At 35.3% G+C, this 14,386-nt stretch overlaps 1 protein-coding gene across 4 annotated transcripts in view; it reads right to left on the bottom strand.

Moving 5' to 3' along the window:
* The window catches only part of Erbb4 (erb-b2 receptor tyrosine kinase 4), a 1,013,423-nt gene that overhangs the window by 925,225 nt on the left and 73,812 nt on the right, over positions 1-14,386 (bottom strand). The gene's annotated exons all lie outside the window — the stretch shown is intronic.

Here is a 14,386-nt window from a genome sequence, read left to right on the forward strand (position 1 = left end):
ATATGGTTTTACCATAGTGCAGGTACCATTCGCATTCTCTGTTTTGTACTGCAGATTATATGCATTTTCTGAACTTAATCTACTTTTCACGTTAGCTCTATATATTTTTCGTGTTTCCCACAGGATCTGTTTCCTGTGCTAAATTGTATATTTCACTAAAGTTCTGTATCAAGTTTATTTCATCTATTCCTCATTAGTAAATGTTTAGAAAGCCAGGGTGTGGTGACTCTTAGAAACTGCTAACCATGATTCTTCTGAGCACACAGGAAAAACAAAACTTGCCTTCCAGTACAGGTAGCCATTTAAAGGAGTGGTGACTAAATGTTTTGCTTTCTCCAATGCATTTTTTTTCCTGCACAGTTTCCTGTTGTTTTGGGAACCTGAGCTAGCATAGGTGAGTGTCCCATTTAGTGAGGATTATTTATAATCATTCTAGAATGGTTTCAGTCAAGTGTGTCCCATTTAGAGCACAGTTAAACCACAATGTATCAGGGACATGCAACTAATTCCTTATGGAGTATTGTTAAGAAATTCTATAAGGATATTGAATCCTTAAATATAAACTATGCAAACAGATTTTCTAAATTGAATATATCTAACACCTTTGTCACATAACATATTGCAGTAAGAATAAATAATTACTATAATCTCAAATTATTAAAATGACATTATTTAATAAATACGGCTAGAATAAAGAGTTAACTAGCTTTCAAAAGATAAAATAGTACATCCCATAGAAATTTTCTACTTATTCTTTTAATTTCTTCTTCAAAGAACTATTTTTTGTATATGAGAGAGAGAGAGAGAGAGAGAGAGAAAGAAAGAGAGAGGAAGTGAAGACCAGAGGATTCCCTGTGATTGCCCAGTGTTTTACACTGTAAATAACACCAATGATAAGCACAATCCTAGAAGTTAGACAATACTCCAATGTAATGAATAAGTATTAATTTATTACCAAAATGAGTTTAAATAAATATTGGCCATGAGTAAACAAAATCATTCTTTGAAAGTTGTGATTATGTACATAGAAAAACTCCAGATAGTCCAGTCAAAACTTAGAATTAACAAAATTTCTCACTGTTTGGAAGAAATAAGACAAATGTGCAGAAATCAACAGGTTCCCAGTATCAAGATAAGCAGGAAAACACATTCATTGACACTTCACATCCAAAAGACAAATGAACAAAATTTAAAAAAAGTTTAAAATTTAATCTATAACTTTTATTGAATAAATAAAACTGAAGAAAAGAAATTTCCAAATACAAATGACTGAACACTGTAAACACTCCCTCACTTCCTGTAAATCTATATAGTAGATGAACTTACAGGCAGAATCTAAGAACCAACCAAGACAGTGAATAAATAAATAAATAAATTCAATGGCATCATTCCTGTTGATATCCTGCTATTCTCATTCACCAGTTGTCATGAGAGATGTTTCCTTCTGCAGCTGGTGGGAGCAAGTAGAGAATCTACAGCGATCTGCATAATCTACATTATGCAGAGGGAGAGTCTGAATTAGAACTCTCCATTGTGCACCCCTCCTAAGAGATAGGGGGCCCTGTGGAAGAGAGAGAGGAAATACTCTAGAAGTCAGAGGAGACAGAGGACTCCAAGAGAACAGGGCCCACAGAGTCAATTAGGAAAGGCTTTCATGGGCACACAGACTGAAGTGGTAAACACGGGGCCTGCAAGAGCCCTCTACATATGTTATGACTGGTAGCTTGGTATCTTTATGGGACTCCTAACAGTAGGAATCAGTGTATGTTTGATTCTTTTGCCTGCCCTTGGGACACATTTTCTCCTGTTAGATTGCCTTGTCCAGTCTCGATAGGAGATCTTTTATGTTGACATATTGCATCTTGTTTTCTCCTGTTTGGCTCTTGTCTCTAAGGCCAGCAATGTTCTGAAAATCAGACAGAGAAGGTATGGATCTGAGGAAGAGGAGAGGTGAGGAGGAGCTAGGAGGTGTAGCATGTTGGAAGTGTGGTCAGGATATATTTTATGAGAAAATGATCAATTTTCAATTAAAGAAAAAGGAATCATAATTTGGCATTGGGATTTTGCTGGAGCAGATATGACATTTGAAAGATTGAAATTATCATTAAACCATTAGAAAAACTATGCAAGAAAATTTATTAAATGTATGAAAAGTTAAACACTGTGACTAGCATTCAATATCCATTGGCTTTCAAACTACCAACCTCATTGTACTTGATGTCTTACATATTGTTATAAGATTATACTAGTTCTTCTAAGGAAAAGCTCAGCTCTTCAGAATATATGATTATTGACAAGCAGAATTACAAATATCACCCTTCGTGAAGTCGAAATCAGTGCTATGGAGAATTTTATGTTAAGCTCACTTGTTTCAAATTCAAACCTGAGGCTTCAGATTGGAATTGAATTATTCATAAGATTTTCTTATAAAAAGGTACAATTAAAATATGATGCTTTCCTCTGTACTCTCTAGGGCTTCTATCCGGGTGTCCCAGTTACAAGCCCACTTTTAATGTATACAAACATATAAGATATTTTAAGAAATTTTACTGTGTGTTTTAACTTTAGTTTTCCATTTTGCTATGTTATTTTGTGTGTTGAGCAGAGATGATTTCCAAGGGTGTATAGGACAGGCATGTGAGTGAGATTTCAGGATGTATTCCAAAGAAATGTCAATATAATTAAGAAAATCAAACTGCTCATAAACAACAGTGAAAAGATTAAGGTTGACCTCACTTCTGTTAATCACTCACAGTGTTAGAAAACATTGCCATTTGTTAACTGTAGAGCAAAAGAACAAATGGATAGACTGTACCCAGTCATGTGTATAATCCCCCCTTGGTTGTTCCCAGCAAGTTGCACCACAGTGGGAATGTGGCTGTTTCTGTCTGTAGTCTGTAACATATAAAAGGTATTAACCTTCGCTTAAAAAAAAGGGAAATACTGAAAAGAGAGAAAGCAGCTTCTGTTTATACATAAACAACAGGCATTGGGGATTCAATCCTGCAACCTAGGAGAAGCCAGAGAACCAGACTAATGGGCTTAAAACCTCAGAAATCTGTGTGCATGATTCAATTATGTGAAAACGGCTATTAAAACATCTCTGACATAGCATCAGCGTATTTGTCTTTGCCCTGTGTGCTGTCATTTATGCACAAGAATTTAGTCATTACTCCATGTATTGTTTGGCTTTTGCTGCCTGCCTGAAAGTTTGATCCCCTGATGCTCCAGTTCCTCCGTCTACTTATATTTGGACTCTTGCAATGACAGAGGCTACATTGGTTTTTCCTCTTCCATGTTTAGCTTTGTGGCCTAGAACAGTTCTTCCCCATGAAAACATTTGAGGTAATATTTTGTTTCCTATTTCTGTTTAAGGTTAGTATTATTACTGAAGCAAAAAGGATTTTTTAAAAGAGTATAGTTTACTCCATTTTTCTGGAAATCTGGAATTCAGATTTCTTTCTGAATGGGTATTACCTCTCTACAGTACCAAAGCAAGGACATCATCACTGTGTATTATCTTCACAGAGATTTACATGCAGGTTAATTACATCTTAGAAGTTTAATTGGTCTGTTATGTAATTTAACATGTATTAGTCAGCCAAATGCAACTAGCAAAATTATTTCACCAGCAATGTTAGATATCACCTGACATCTGAAATTCTGATGAAAGAATCAAAATTTCAAATAACTCTAGTCACTTTGGGAAATTTATGACAAAAATACACACTATAAAATGTAAAATATATTTAGAAGAAAGCAAAATCAATCTAACTCAACTTTTTCTTATAAAAATTAAGGTTATATTTACTTTGAGAACTTTCTCCACTGATATAGTATAAATTTAAATTGCAACTGATAGTTTCCCTAATAAAATTGTAATGTTCCACAATTTTGTCAGTGTTTTATTCTCCCATGTCATTATTTACAATTATTAAAGTTTCTATGTAGTCTCTATTACATTTATATAGAAAACTGGATGTGGGAATAGAGCAGCTCTCTCTTTCTCTCCCTCAGTTAATAAAGTTTAACTTGGTATTAAAATTAACAGAAGCCTAGTTTATCTCCTACAGTGTTTTAATAACCTAACCGTGCTACACAAAGAAGTTAAAGTATAACCAAAGATCACTTATTTAAGAAACTTTACAAAATTAAAAACTTATTAACTTCAATGTCTGAAATAATGTCCCAATATTTTCCAACAATTAAGCACAGCTAAGCCTCAACCACGTAGCAGAATACTATACTTCAGACTTAGGCACACATTCCTTTCATTTCCGTCTAGTTGCTACAGGGCACAGCTATTCATATCTACAAAGCCTGCTGGATTTACATGTGAGGGGGAGACTGGGTTGAAATGAAGGTTATATCCCAAGAGAAAGCATGGAGCACAATAGAGCAGAACAAGGGGGGATTGTGTGTGGCACCTCGCTCCTGCACTGCATGGGCTGTGTGTAGCCACTTCCTTTTCAGATGTTTGTCTGGGCAGTTACTATCAACTCTTTTTGATAGTGGTGGGGAAAGATGTCAGGGGTAGGGTAGGAAACTATGTGTGGAATGAAGGGGAGGGTGATGGGAAAGAATAAGTCAGGAAGGTGCTTTAATCATACAGCCTCAATGACCTTGCACATTTTGTTCACGCATATACTCTCCAACCCCCAGTTAAGGCCTGGGACAAAGTCAGCCTTCTGAAAAGAATAAAGAAAAATACTCATGAGCCTAGAAAAGATTAAAATCAGTAACAATACTGAATCGGCATCTGATGCCTTTGTAGGAAAACATAATCACAGTTTTAAAATGACAAATGATTTCCAAGTACTACATAAGCCCCAGATATGTGAGTGAGTGTTAGTTAAATCCAAAAAACAAAGTAGTCTTTCTCATTTGATTTGTAAGTCAATAAAACTAAATGATACTTCAGGATGTCTTTATAGGAATTCATGGCAAGATGCTATGGTGAAATTAAATGTGACTATTTAATTGAAGAGATAAGAATATGATGACATTATAGAATACTTCAATGGTTCATTTAAAATTATTTACAATGCAACATATATATATACATATATATATATATATATGTGTGTGTGTGTGTGTATTATATATATACATATATTACAGTGTGAAACATGCCCTAGGTTTGCAATAATTTGCTATATCAAATATTTTCTGTGACACATATCCAAGTACTAAATATAATAAAGTAATAGACATAATTTTTAAAGATATCAACTCTCATTTCCAGGACAAATTCTAATTCATCCCCCCCTCAAAATGATCAGGCACCACTACAAATACATTTCTTAATACAATATCATTTCTTATAGAAAATATCTGTAAGTTACATTTTTAATTATTGGAAAAAACATGAGAGTCTAAGATGCTAGAAGAAAATACACATTCACATTCTCTGTTCTCAAATAATTGAAGATACGCATTCCTATACAGATAACAGAAATTATGGGCCAGTGATATGTATCTGTGATTGCCAAGCATGTAGAAGGCTCTGGGATGCATCCCTAACTCTGAAAATGTAGACATATGAGTAGATTAATGTTGAGAGAGAGAGAGAGAGAGAGAGAGAGAGAGAGAGAGAGAGAGAGAGAGAGAGAGAGAGAGAATAAAAAGATATTGGATTTATACTCATTTGATTAGAGGACTAAAATCTGCTGTAAAAGGCATAGAAACTTGAAAAGGCCATTGGTATGAAAATATTAAGTCTCCAACTCTACAGCTGTTAGTTTCTCTGTCTTCCTCTGATACTTTCCCTCAAAAAGACACCAACTCTGAAAAATCTGTTATAAATAAGACATGCCATGTTCTAAGCCAGACAAAATTCCATCATGGTGGAGGAAGTTGGTCATGAATTTCCACTCATAGCTTCTGGGAAATAAAGAATCAGTTTCCTTTAAGGGTGTGGCCCCTGGTAGGTTAAACATGATCCAATGCATGGCCAAACACAGCATAAATTGTACTCAAAGGGTGTTGTTTTGTTTCTTTTGTTTTATGAGAACTCAAAGTTGACTCAGGTAGATGTTGCTGGAGAGTAGAGATTATGATCAAAGCATAATGTATGAAATTCTCAGACAATTACAATTAATAATAATACTTTAGATGAATGTCATTGGTATGTCCCAACTAAACAATTATATATGTAATTTTATTACATATCAATGTTTATATATATATATATAATTTTTTCTTATTCACTTTACAACCAACTCACTGTCCTCCTCCCAGTCACCCCCTCACCCAACCCTCTCACCTGCTTCCTCTTTGTCTCTGAATGTGTAGGGCCCCCTGGGTATCCCCCTATCCTGGCCCATTAAGTCTGGAACTAGGTCTCATTTCACAATTAGCTTTATTTATTTTTAGGGGTGTGTGTGTGTGTGTGTGTGTGTGTGTGTTTGTGTGTGAGAGCTTTCTGATAAGTAATTTGTCATCTCTAGGAGAGGCATGTTTGGACTAGATTTTATTACTTCCTTACAGTTTTTCTATCAATGATGCTGCTTGGGGTATTTCAATGAGTAAAATGTACATACCAAAGAAATACATATAAAAATTCTTGAAACAATCAAGGAATATAAGTGTAGGGTTATGGATTTTTTTTAAATGTGTAGGACATTTAAGCTCAATTTTAGCAAATTGGGTCAAAGTATTCAGGAAACCATTTTTTTGTTTGTTTAAATAGTCCATTTTATTTTTTCAAAAACATTTTTACTAGATATTTTCTTCATTTACATTTCAAATGCTATCCCAAAAGTCCCCTATACTCTCCTTTTGTTTTTTTAATTTTCTTTCCAAAGACAAATAAAATGATGTCAAACCTTCTGTCTGTCCTTAGATTCAATACTGTATTCCTTAACTTCTATGATTTTACTATGGTGAGAATCAGGAGGGAAGAATTTTTCTTCTTTTGTACTAGGAGACAGATAAATTTAAGACAGATTGTCTTTCACACAACCCCAAACAAGCTGTCAGACAGAGTGATCCCATGAATACTTAGTAAGAAGGTGTCGTGAATAGCCTCTTATTATCTGCGGATTTTCCCCTCTGCACTAATAGATTTCAAAGAATTTGTGGATAAACCATAGGCACTGTTAGAATCTGTATAAATATAAAAGAAAAAACTTTCAATTTGTGGATTTCTGTGGGGAGTTGAAAATTGTCAACAGTAAATAATATTTTATCTCTTATTAAAACAGCTTAATGATCTCATGAGCCTTTCATGAGAAATCTTCATTAACGTAATGCTCACTTCCAATAGATATAACGACAATGTGTTAAGATCCGTGTCTCCTGCATTAGTCATAGAGGAGAGAATGGGGCAGCAAAATAATCAGCTCCTGTGAAAAGCATACTAACTGTCTGTCCTTAGCAAGTCACTCCACTCTCCAGGTCTATTTCCATGTCAGCAAATAAAGTAGTCAAGCTCCATTCTTTAGATTTGCTTTGAATCGCAGCTATCTCACTTACTCTGTTTTTATGTTATGAATCGCTAGGAGCAGGATCACTTTCTCAGCATTCATTGTAGAAAGAAAAGAAACATGTAACACACATTGAAAAAGTAAGAAACATGTGAAATTATGTCAATAAAGTATAATACCTTTCGCATAGATGAGTCTGATCCAAGTAAAATACACTAGGGCAACTCTCGATCACTCATCATTTGAGGCTAAATCACAACTTAATGGAGGATGCTGCCATGTCTGCCATGGTGACCCTGTTATCTTTATGTGAATGAGAATATACTCTCATTCCTATTTAACCTCTTCAGAAGTTCAGTCGTCTTCAGTGGGTTTATCTTCAGCAAACACTGCTTCCAAGGATGTGTTGTTCTAATCATCCAGTTCTTATTAGGTTATTTTATGCATCCTTTGGATTTGTGTGACCGCTCATGTTCTGATCATTCCCAAACCCATCGCCAGAAATTGTCAAAGCATCCCAAGGTCCAGCCTTGTCTCTAAATCACTCTTACGTCATTAGCCAACGTATTTGCATGGATATTGTTAAGCACAGCAAATTTTGAATGAGAAATTGTTATCATTCTTTTTATAATATTACCTATACTCTCATTTTCTCAGTTTCCATAGAAGGTAAAAGTCTCTAAGCCTGAGCCACCAGGGGGACTTGGGGCAATGATGAAACCATTGTGTACACCACTGTTCACTGTGGTTATCACCAGTACATAATAGCTGAATATGTGAACTGCAGCCAAGTGAAAAACTGAACAAGACCACAAAAGTTCGATTTTCATTCACCAAAAAATAAAAATGCTATCTTTTAATTAACTAGCAATATCACTAACAAAGAGGGATGAGAGAAAGACAAACTATGAAAAAAGATTATACCATAGTAAAGAAAGAAAATGTTATACCTTAGATAGAATGTCAATTTATGTTTTTATTTTTCAGCTGAAATGTAGGCAAGTAATGTAGCAATTTCTGAAAGCAAAATTACAAAGCAGCAGAGAGTAAATTTTCCATTTTATCATGTAAGAAAAAAACCAATATGAAGCAATGTACTGTTGAAAATATAATGCTTCTTTACTCCTGTATTTACCAAATGTTTATTGAACATATCTGACGCCTGGGGGATCACTCTGGGTACCAGCTCTGAAGAAGGAAATGAGAAGCATCATCCTTGGCCTCAACTGTATTTAATATGTTTCCCTTAGTCACCTTTCTCTGTTGTTTTAAAACTCAGGTGTAAGTCATCCTTGAATAAGAACTGGAAGAAGAAGAAGAAGAAGAAGAAGAAGAAGAAGAAGAAGAAGAAGAAGAAGAAGAAGAAGAAGAAGAAGAAGAAGAAGAAGAAGNGAAGAAGAAGAAGAAGAAGAAGAAGAAGAAGAAGAAGAAGAAGAAGAAGAAGAAGAAGAAGAAGAAGAAGAAGAAGAAGAAGAAGAAGAAGAGAGGAGGAGGAAGAGGAGGAGGAGGAGGAGGAGGAAAGCAAGCAAAACAATGAAAAACAAGGATAAACAGAACTATTAAAACTATTCTATGGAACATAATGGTTTATCAAGTGGAGTGTAGCATTCATATCTCTAGGGCATTATTGCTTAAATTAAACATGGTTTTACAGAGCACCATTTTACAATTAGAGAAAAATGTAACTTCAAGTAATGACTTCAGAAAAATTCTTCTAAGTACTTAGTGCAGGATGACCCTGTGAAAAAAGAATGGCTAACATATACATTGAGAGCAACCTCTCCTACATGACATTTGAAAATCACTATAAGCAGACTGCCTTATAGCTGTCTATCATGGGAGCTATAAATGAATGTAAGCCATTTGTGGAGAACTAAGAGTGAGAGGGGAATAAAGTCTAAGAAGAAGTACAGGGGAAGAAATAGAAATCAGTGTGCACTGATTAATTGTTACTGAACTGCACACTCATCTGATTGTTCTTAAGTATAAAAGGACTGAGTCGGCTGTTTATAAATACCGTGGCTCTCCTCTCATTATTTATCTTCTCATTTAAAAAAATAGGACTGATTAATCATGAAGGTTAAGAAACAAATATTCTGCTATGAGTTTTTTTAAATGCAAAAGTAACTCATAATTAAAATATTGAAAACCACAGCATCCTTCATATTTAGGATACTGTCTTTTCAGAGCTTGTAAAGGGAGGAAGTTTTAATTTATAATTTGTCAAGACGTGAATAGATACCTTTCCTCAAAAAATAATCATCAGTATTGGATTCCATAGCATGTGAACAAATGAAAAATTTAAATTTTATTTTTCCTAGTAGAAACATACAATAAATAATGGTCATTTTTCCTCTGAAGCAAAGTATCCTATAATTTTCATGTTTATACTTAAGCCAAGCTTTCATTGTGTTTATACTCCTAATTATGCCACCCACTTCATGTGCCATTGTATTTGCAGTTCACAGGCATTCCAAAAGACCTGTCACAGGGACAGATAATAAGTTTCATTATGTCATCTTTGGGTATGGAAATGGAAGGGTGTATTGAAAATATCCTAGTAACCGCTAATGACTCACCATAAATGAATATTTTCAGACATGTGTGGAGGTCATCCCTGAATTTATTTGCTGTCTTAGGTTATGGAGGAGAAGTTACCCTGTAGCTATTTTCTTCACTTTCTGACTTTAATGTACACAGTTTAATCCTTCTCTGGGTAACTGTCCACATACAAATTAGGTAATTGTAACTCCATCATTCTGGAATGTTCTCAATCTTGGTCTTCCCTGGCAAGTTATCATCAGAGCCTCCTTCAGAAAAGGATACCCCAAGCAATACACAGCAGTCATTCTATGTCATTTTAGTGGTGTCCCTGGTGAATGTCTTATGCCATTCTCAGGATTAATGCCATTAAATCACTACCTCACATTTTATTAGCATAATTTGGTTTAATTATTTTTAAAACCCTTTTTTTTAAACAACCATATTAAAATTCATTCAACAGCTTCTAGACAACCCAATTTTCTCCTTGAATTCCCTTTTTATTCACTAGAACTTTTTGTACTGACTACGACATTCACCAGAGAAGAGTATAAAATAGAACTGGACATATAAGCAAATATCCAGACATAGAATTATTTTAATATTCTAAAAAATTTAATTAGCAACTCAAATAATGAGGACATTTGGATCTTAAATTTTAGGAGTATGGTAATATCAATATTCACTTTCCCTCAAAACTCTCCAATATTATTGTGCAAGTTTACTACTCAATTTTTAACAATAATATATTTTATATATATACAACATACCCATGAACTAACAAACTATCTTCTTTTAAATTATAATCTAACCAGCCATTGTCCCTCCTTGGCTCAGTCATGTAGCTCTGGTTGGTCTGGAACTTAGAACCCTACCTGGGATGTCTTGAAACTTCTAATCACTCAGCACTAGCCTCTCCAGCACTAATGTTAGAGATGTTAACCGAAACAGCCAGTACACACAGTACTGAGCACCCGACTCAGGCCTCAAGAATGTTAGGAAAGTATGATACTGACTGAGTCAGATATCCAGAACAATTAATTTTAACACATATTATTTCAGAGTATGTACTCTAGGTCATATACAGAGATATTTGCTAAACCACATTAAAACATAGAGTAGTAACATTTGAAGGATAATTATGAAAAGGGAGAAAGATCACAATTAATGACAATATCTCTTGAAACTTGCATAAAACGTCAGATAAAAGAAAAATTCTTCTTTAAAAGAGTGAGCAATTGAAAAAGCTAATGGTAAGAAACTTCTCTTCAGTTGGGTTTTTTGTTATATGTGGAGATATCATGTGAGACATGTAGACATGTAACCCTAACCCTAACCCTAACCCTAACCTTAACCCTGATTTTTGTGAGAACTGAGTTCCAGGTCCACTTCCCACAGCTCAGGTAAGCCACCGACATACCTAGTCTTGTGAACAGCAACAAGGAAGAATATTCAGGCAGAAAGATTTACAGCCAAGATCTTATGTATGTCCTTAGCTAAAACCCAAGTAATCCAATATGGCAACATTTTGGGTTTTTTTTATTTGTTTGTTTTTGGGTTTTTTTGATTTGTTTGTTTGTTTCTTGTTTTACAAGACAGGGTTTCTCTGTGTAGCCCTGACTGTCTTGGAACTTAGTTTGTAGACCAGGCTGGCCTTGAACTCAGAAATCCCCCTGCCTCTGCCTCCCGAGTGCTAGGATTAAAGGCATGTACCACCACGCCTGGCTTTTTTTGTTTTGGGAAGGATTTTTTTTTTTTTTTGGAATATGACAACATTTAAAGCTGAACAGACCATAAACAAACAAACAAGCAAACAAACAAAAACTCATAGAGGTGTAAATTAATATGGCCAATACAGAGAAATATATTGCAGTTTCTCAAAAAAATATCCCATACAACTCAGCAATCCCACGCAGAAGAAATAAACTCATCATGCCAAAGAAATAAATGTTTTCTTGGTGACCATAAATTTATCAATGGATAAAACAAGATACAACATCATTAAATAATAAAATGTTATAGCACCAAAAAGAGGAATATATATGGAATTCAAAGACAATATATTAAGACAGATTAAAGAATAGAAAAACTGCCACCATTCTCTCTCATGTTCAAAAGACAAAAAGGTTATGGATCTGGTGTTAAGAAAGGAACATGTGTAGCAAAGCAGTGCGTGTCCCGTTAATATGCAGAGTTAATAGAGGTAATCTAAAGTAAACTTATAAGAGATTAATTTTGCATTGAAATGTGAACAAAATATCATGAAATGAAGGATGAGAACTCATGTCCACTCATTTGGATTTGAGTATCTCGGAATTGTAACTTTTGTTTAAAGATTCATACAATCAGATCAGTACAGGAAAAAAAAATATTCAGGAACAGTGTAGGATGGCTGCATGTTTTGCTCTATGGTTAACACTTCTGGCTACTCTGTTACAGGATATGAGTTTCATTCAGAGTATCCACATGCTGACTCACAACAGTATGTTCCAGGGTATCCAACAATCCAGCCATGTGAGCACTTGGCTATTCATGGTATTCATGCAGGTAAAATGTTCATGCACAGAAAGTAAAATATGCTTTTAAATTAAAAACTAAAAGAGTTTGGGAACTGCTGTTAAGATCTGCCAGTGTGTAAACAATAGACTACTGTGGTAGTTCCAGTTAGAAATTGATTAGAGCCCAACTCAAATAAATAAGGCAGTGGAAGTGAAGAGGGATAATGGGGGCTGAGCTTGAAACCTGACAGCATTCTTGAGGGATGATGAAAATGAGGATAAAGACCTTGCCAGCCAAAGGAGTCAGTAACGGGGATAGAAAAGAGAAACCTCTTTATTATGGAAAAGATATTTTATTTATGCCTCCACCAAGGCCCTCCCTTAAAATCTCAAGGAACCCCATGGAAGAGGAGACAGAAACAATGGGGAATGGAGAGGGGATGAAGGCCACCAGGAGAGCAAGGCCATCTAAATCAACTGAGCAAAGTTCCTATGACCTCAGAAAGACTGAAGCAGTAAGCACATGGATACACACGTCTGCACCAGGTCCTCTGAGAAAGTATTATAGCTTTGAGTTCAGTACGCGGATATATATGATTGGCTTTTTTTTTTTTTTGGAACAGGGTTTCTCTGTATAGCCCTGGCTGTCCTGGAACTCACTTTGTAGACCAGGCTGGCCTGGAACTCAGAAATCTGCCTGCCTCTGCTTCCCAAGTGCTGGGATTAAAGGCATTCGACACCACGTACAGCTATGATTGGCTTTCTTAATCTTGGGCCTTCTCTGGGGGCTCTTTTATTTTTCTACTGGCTTGGCTTGTTCAACGTCAGTATGATGTTTTTCATTTTATCTTAACTACATTTTATTTCCTTATGCTTTGCTGTCATCTAGAAGCCTATTCTTTCGAATGTGAGGCAGAAAGAGAGTAGATCAAAGTAAGAGAGGAAGAGGTAAGGAACAGGTTGGATTAGAAGGAGGAGAAACTCTATTCAGATTATACCCTATGAGAGAAGAATATATGTTTAATAAAAGGGGGTAAAATAGGTCTAATTTTTAAAAGGAAAGTAGTTTTTGTTCATAGAATATTTTTCTGATCATGATTACCTGTCTCCAGACTTCTCCTAGATCCTCTCTTCCCTCCCAGCTTCTCAAAGAGCAGGAACATCCTGGTCCATTTCAGCACTCATTATACAACACAGCTACATCACATGCATTCAAAGGGCAACAGGTCTGCGAACACGGTACACAGATCTGCACCAGGTCCTTTGCGTATGTATAATAGCTTCAGGTCCTCCTTACCCTCCCAGCTTCTCAAAGAAAAGGAAAACCCTAGCTCATGTCAGAACTCACTGTATAGCACAGCTACATCCCATGCATTCAAAGGGTAGCAGGTGGGCAAAGAAATTATGTGCATCTTGCAAACCATCATTCATTACAGGTGTCATGCTTTACGTCATAAGTCAGCTTCTGTAGATAATTAAAATATGTAAATATTCGTAAACTCACACATGCACATACCTACACACATATCTAACGCATATACCAATCTCAAAATTATTGTGTTCATCTGATTGTGAATGGTAAATTTATTTCATCTGCCACAAGATATCCAAATTATATTTAGGTGTTAAACTTCGCACACAAATGGACTCATGCATTCAGAAAGAAAAGACTTAAGACTGAAAGTATTATTCTGCATTAATGTTCTTGCATGCAGAAAAATGAAATATTATAACAAATGCCCTGATATTGACAACATAAGAGGCATAAACTAATTATTTTGTGTGTATCCCTAGATAGTTTCATTCAATTAGCTGCATGACTCAGTTCAAAAGGTGATTAATTGGGCTGTGTTTCGTAATGCAGAATTACCATCCCATTTGCGATACATGCAAAAACAGCTGAGAAATTTAAATTTTGAG

Source organism: Mus caroli, chromosome 1 (genome assembly GCF_900094665.2).
Source record: "Mus caroli chromosome 1, CAROLI_EIJ_v1.1, whole genome shotgun sequence".
In the NCBI taxonomy this organism is placed as follows: Eukaryota; Metazoa; Chordata; class Mammalia; order Rodentia; family Muridae; genus Mus; species Mus caroli.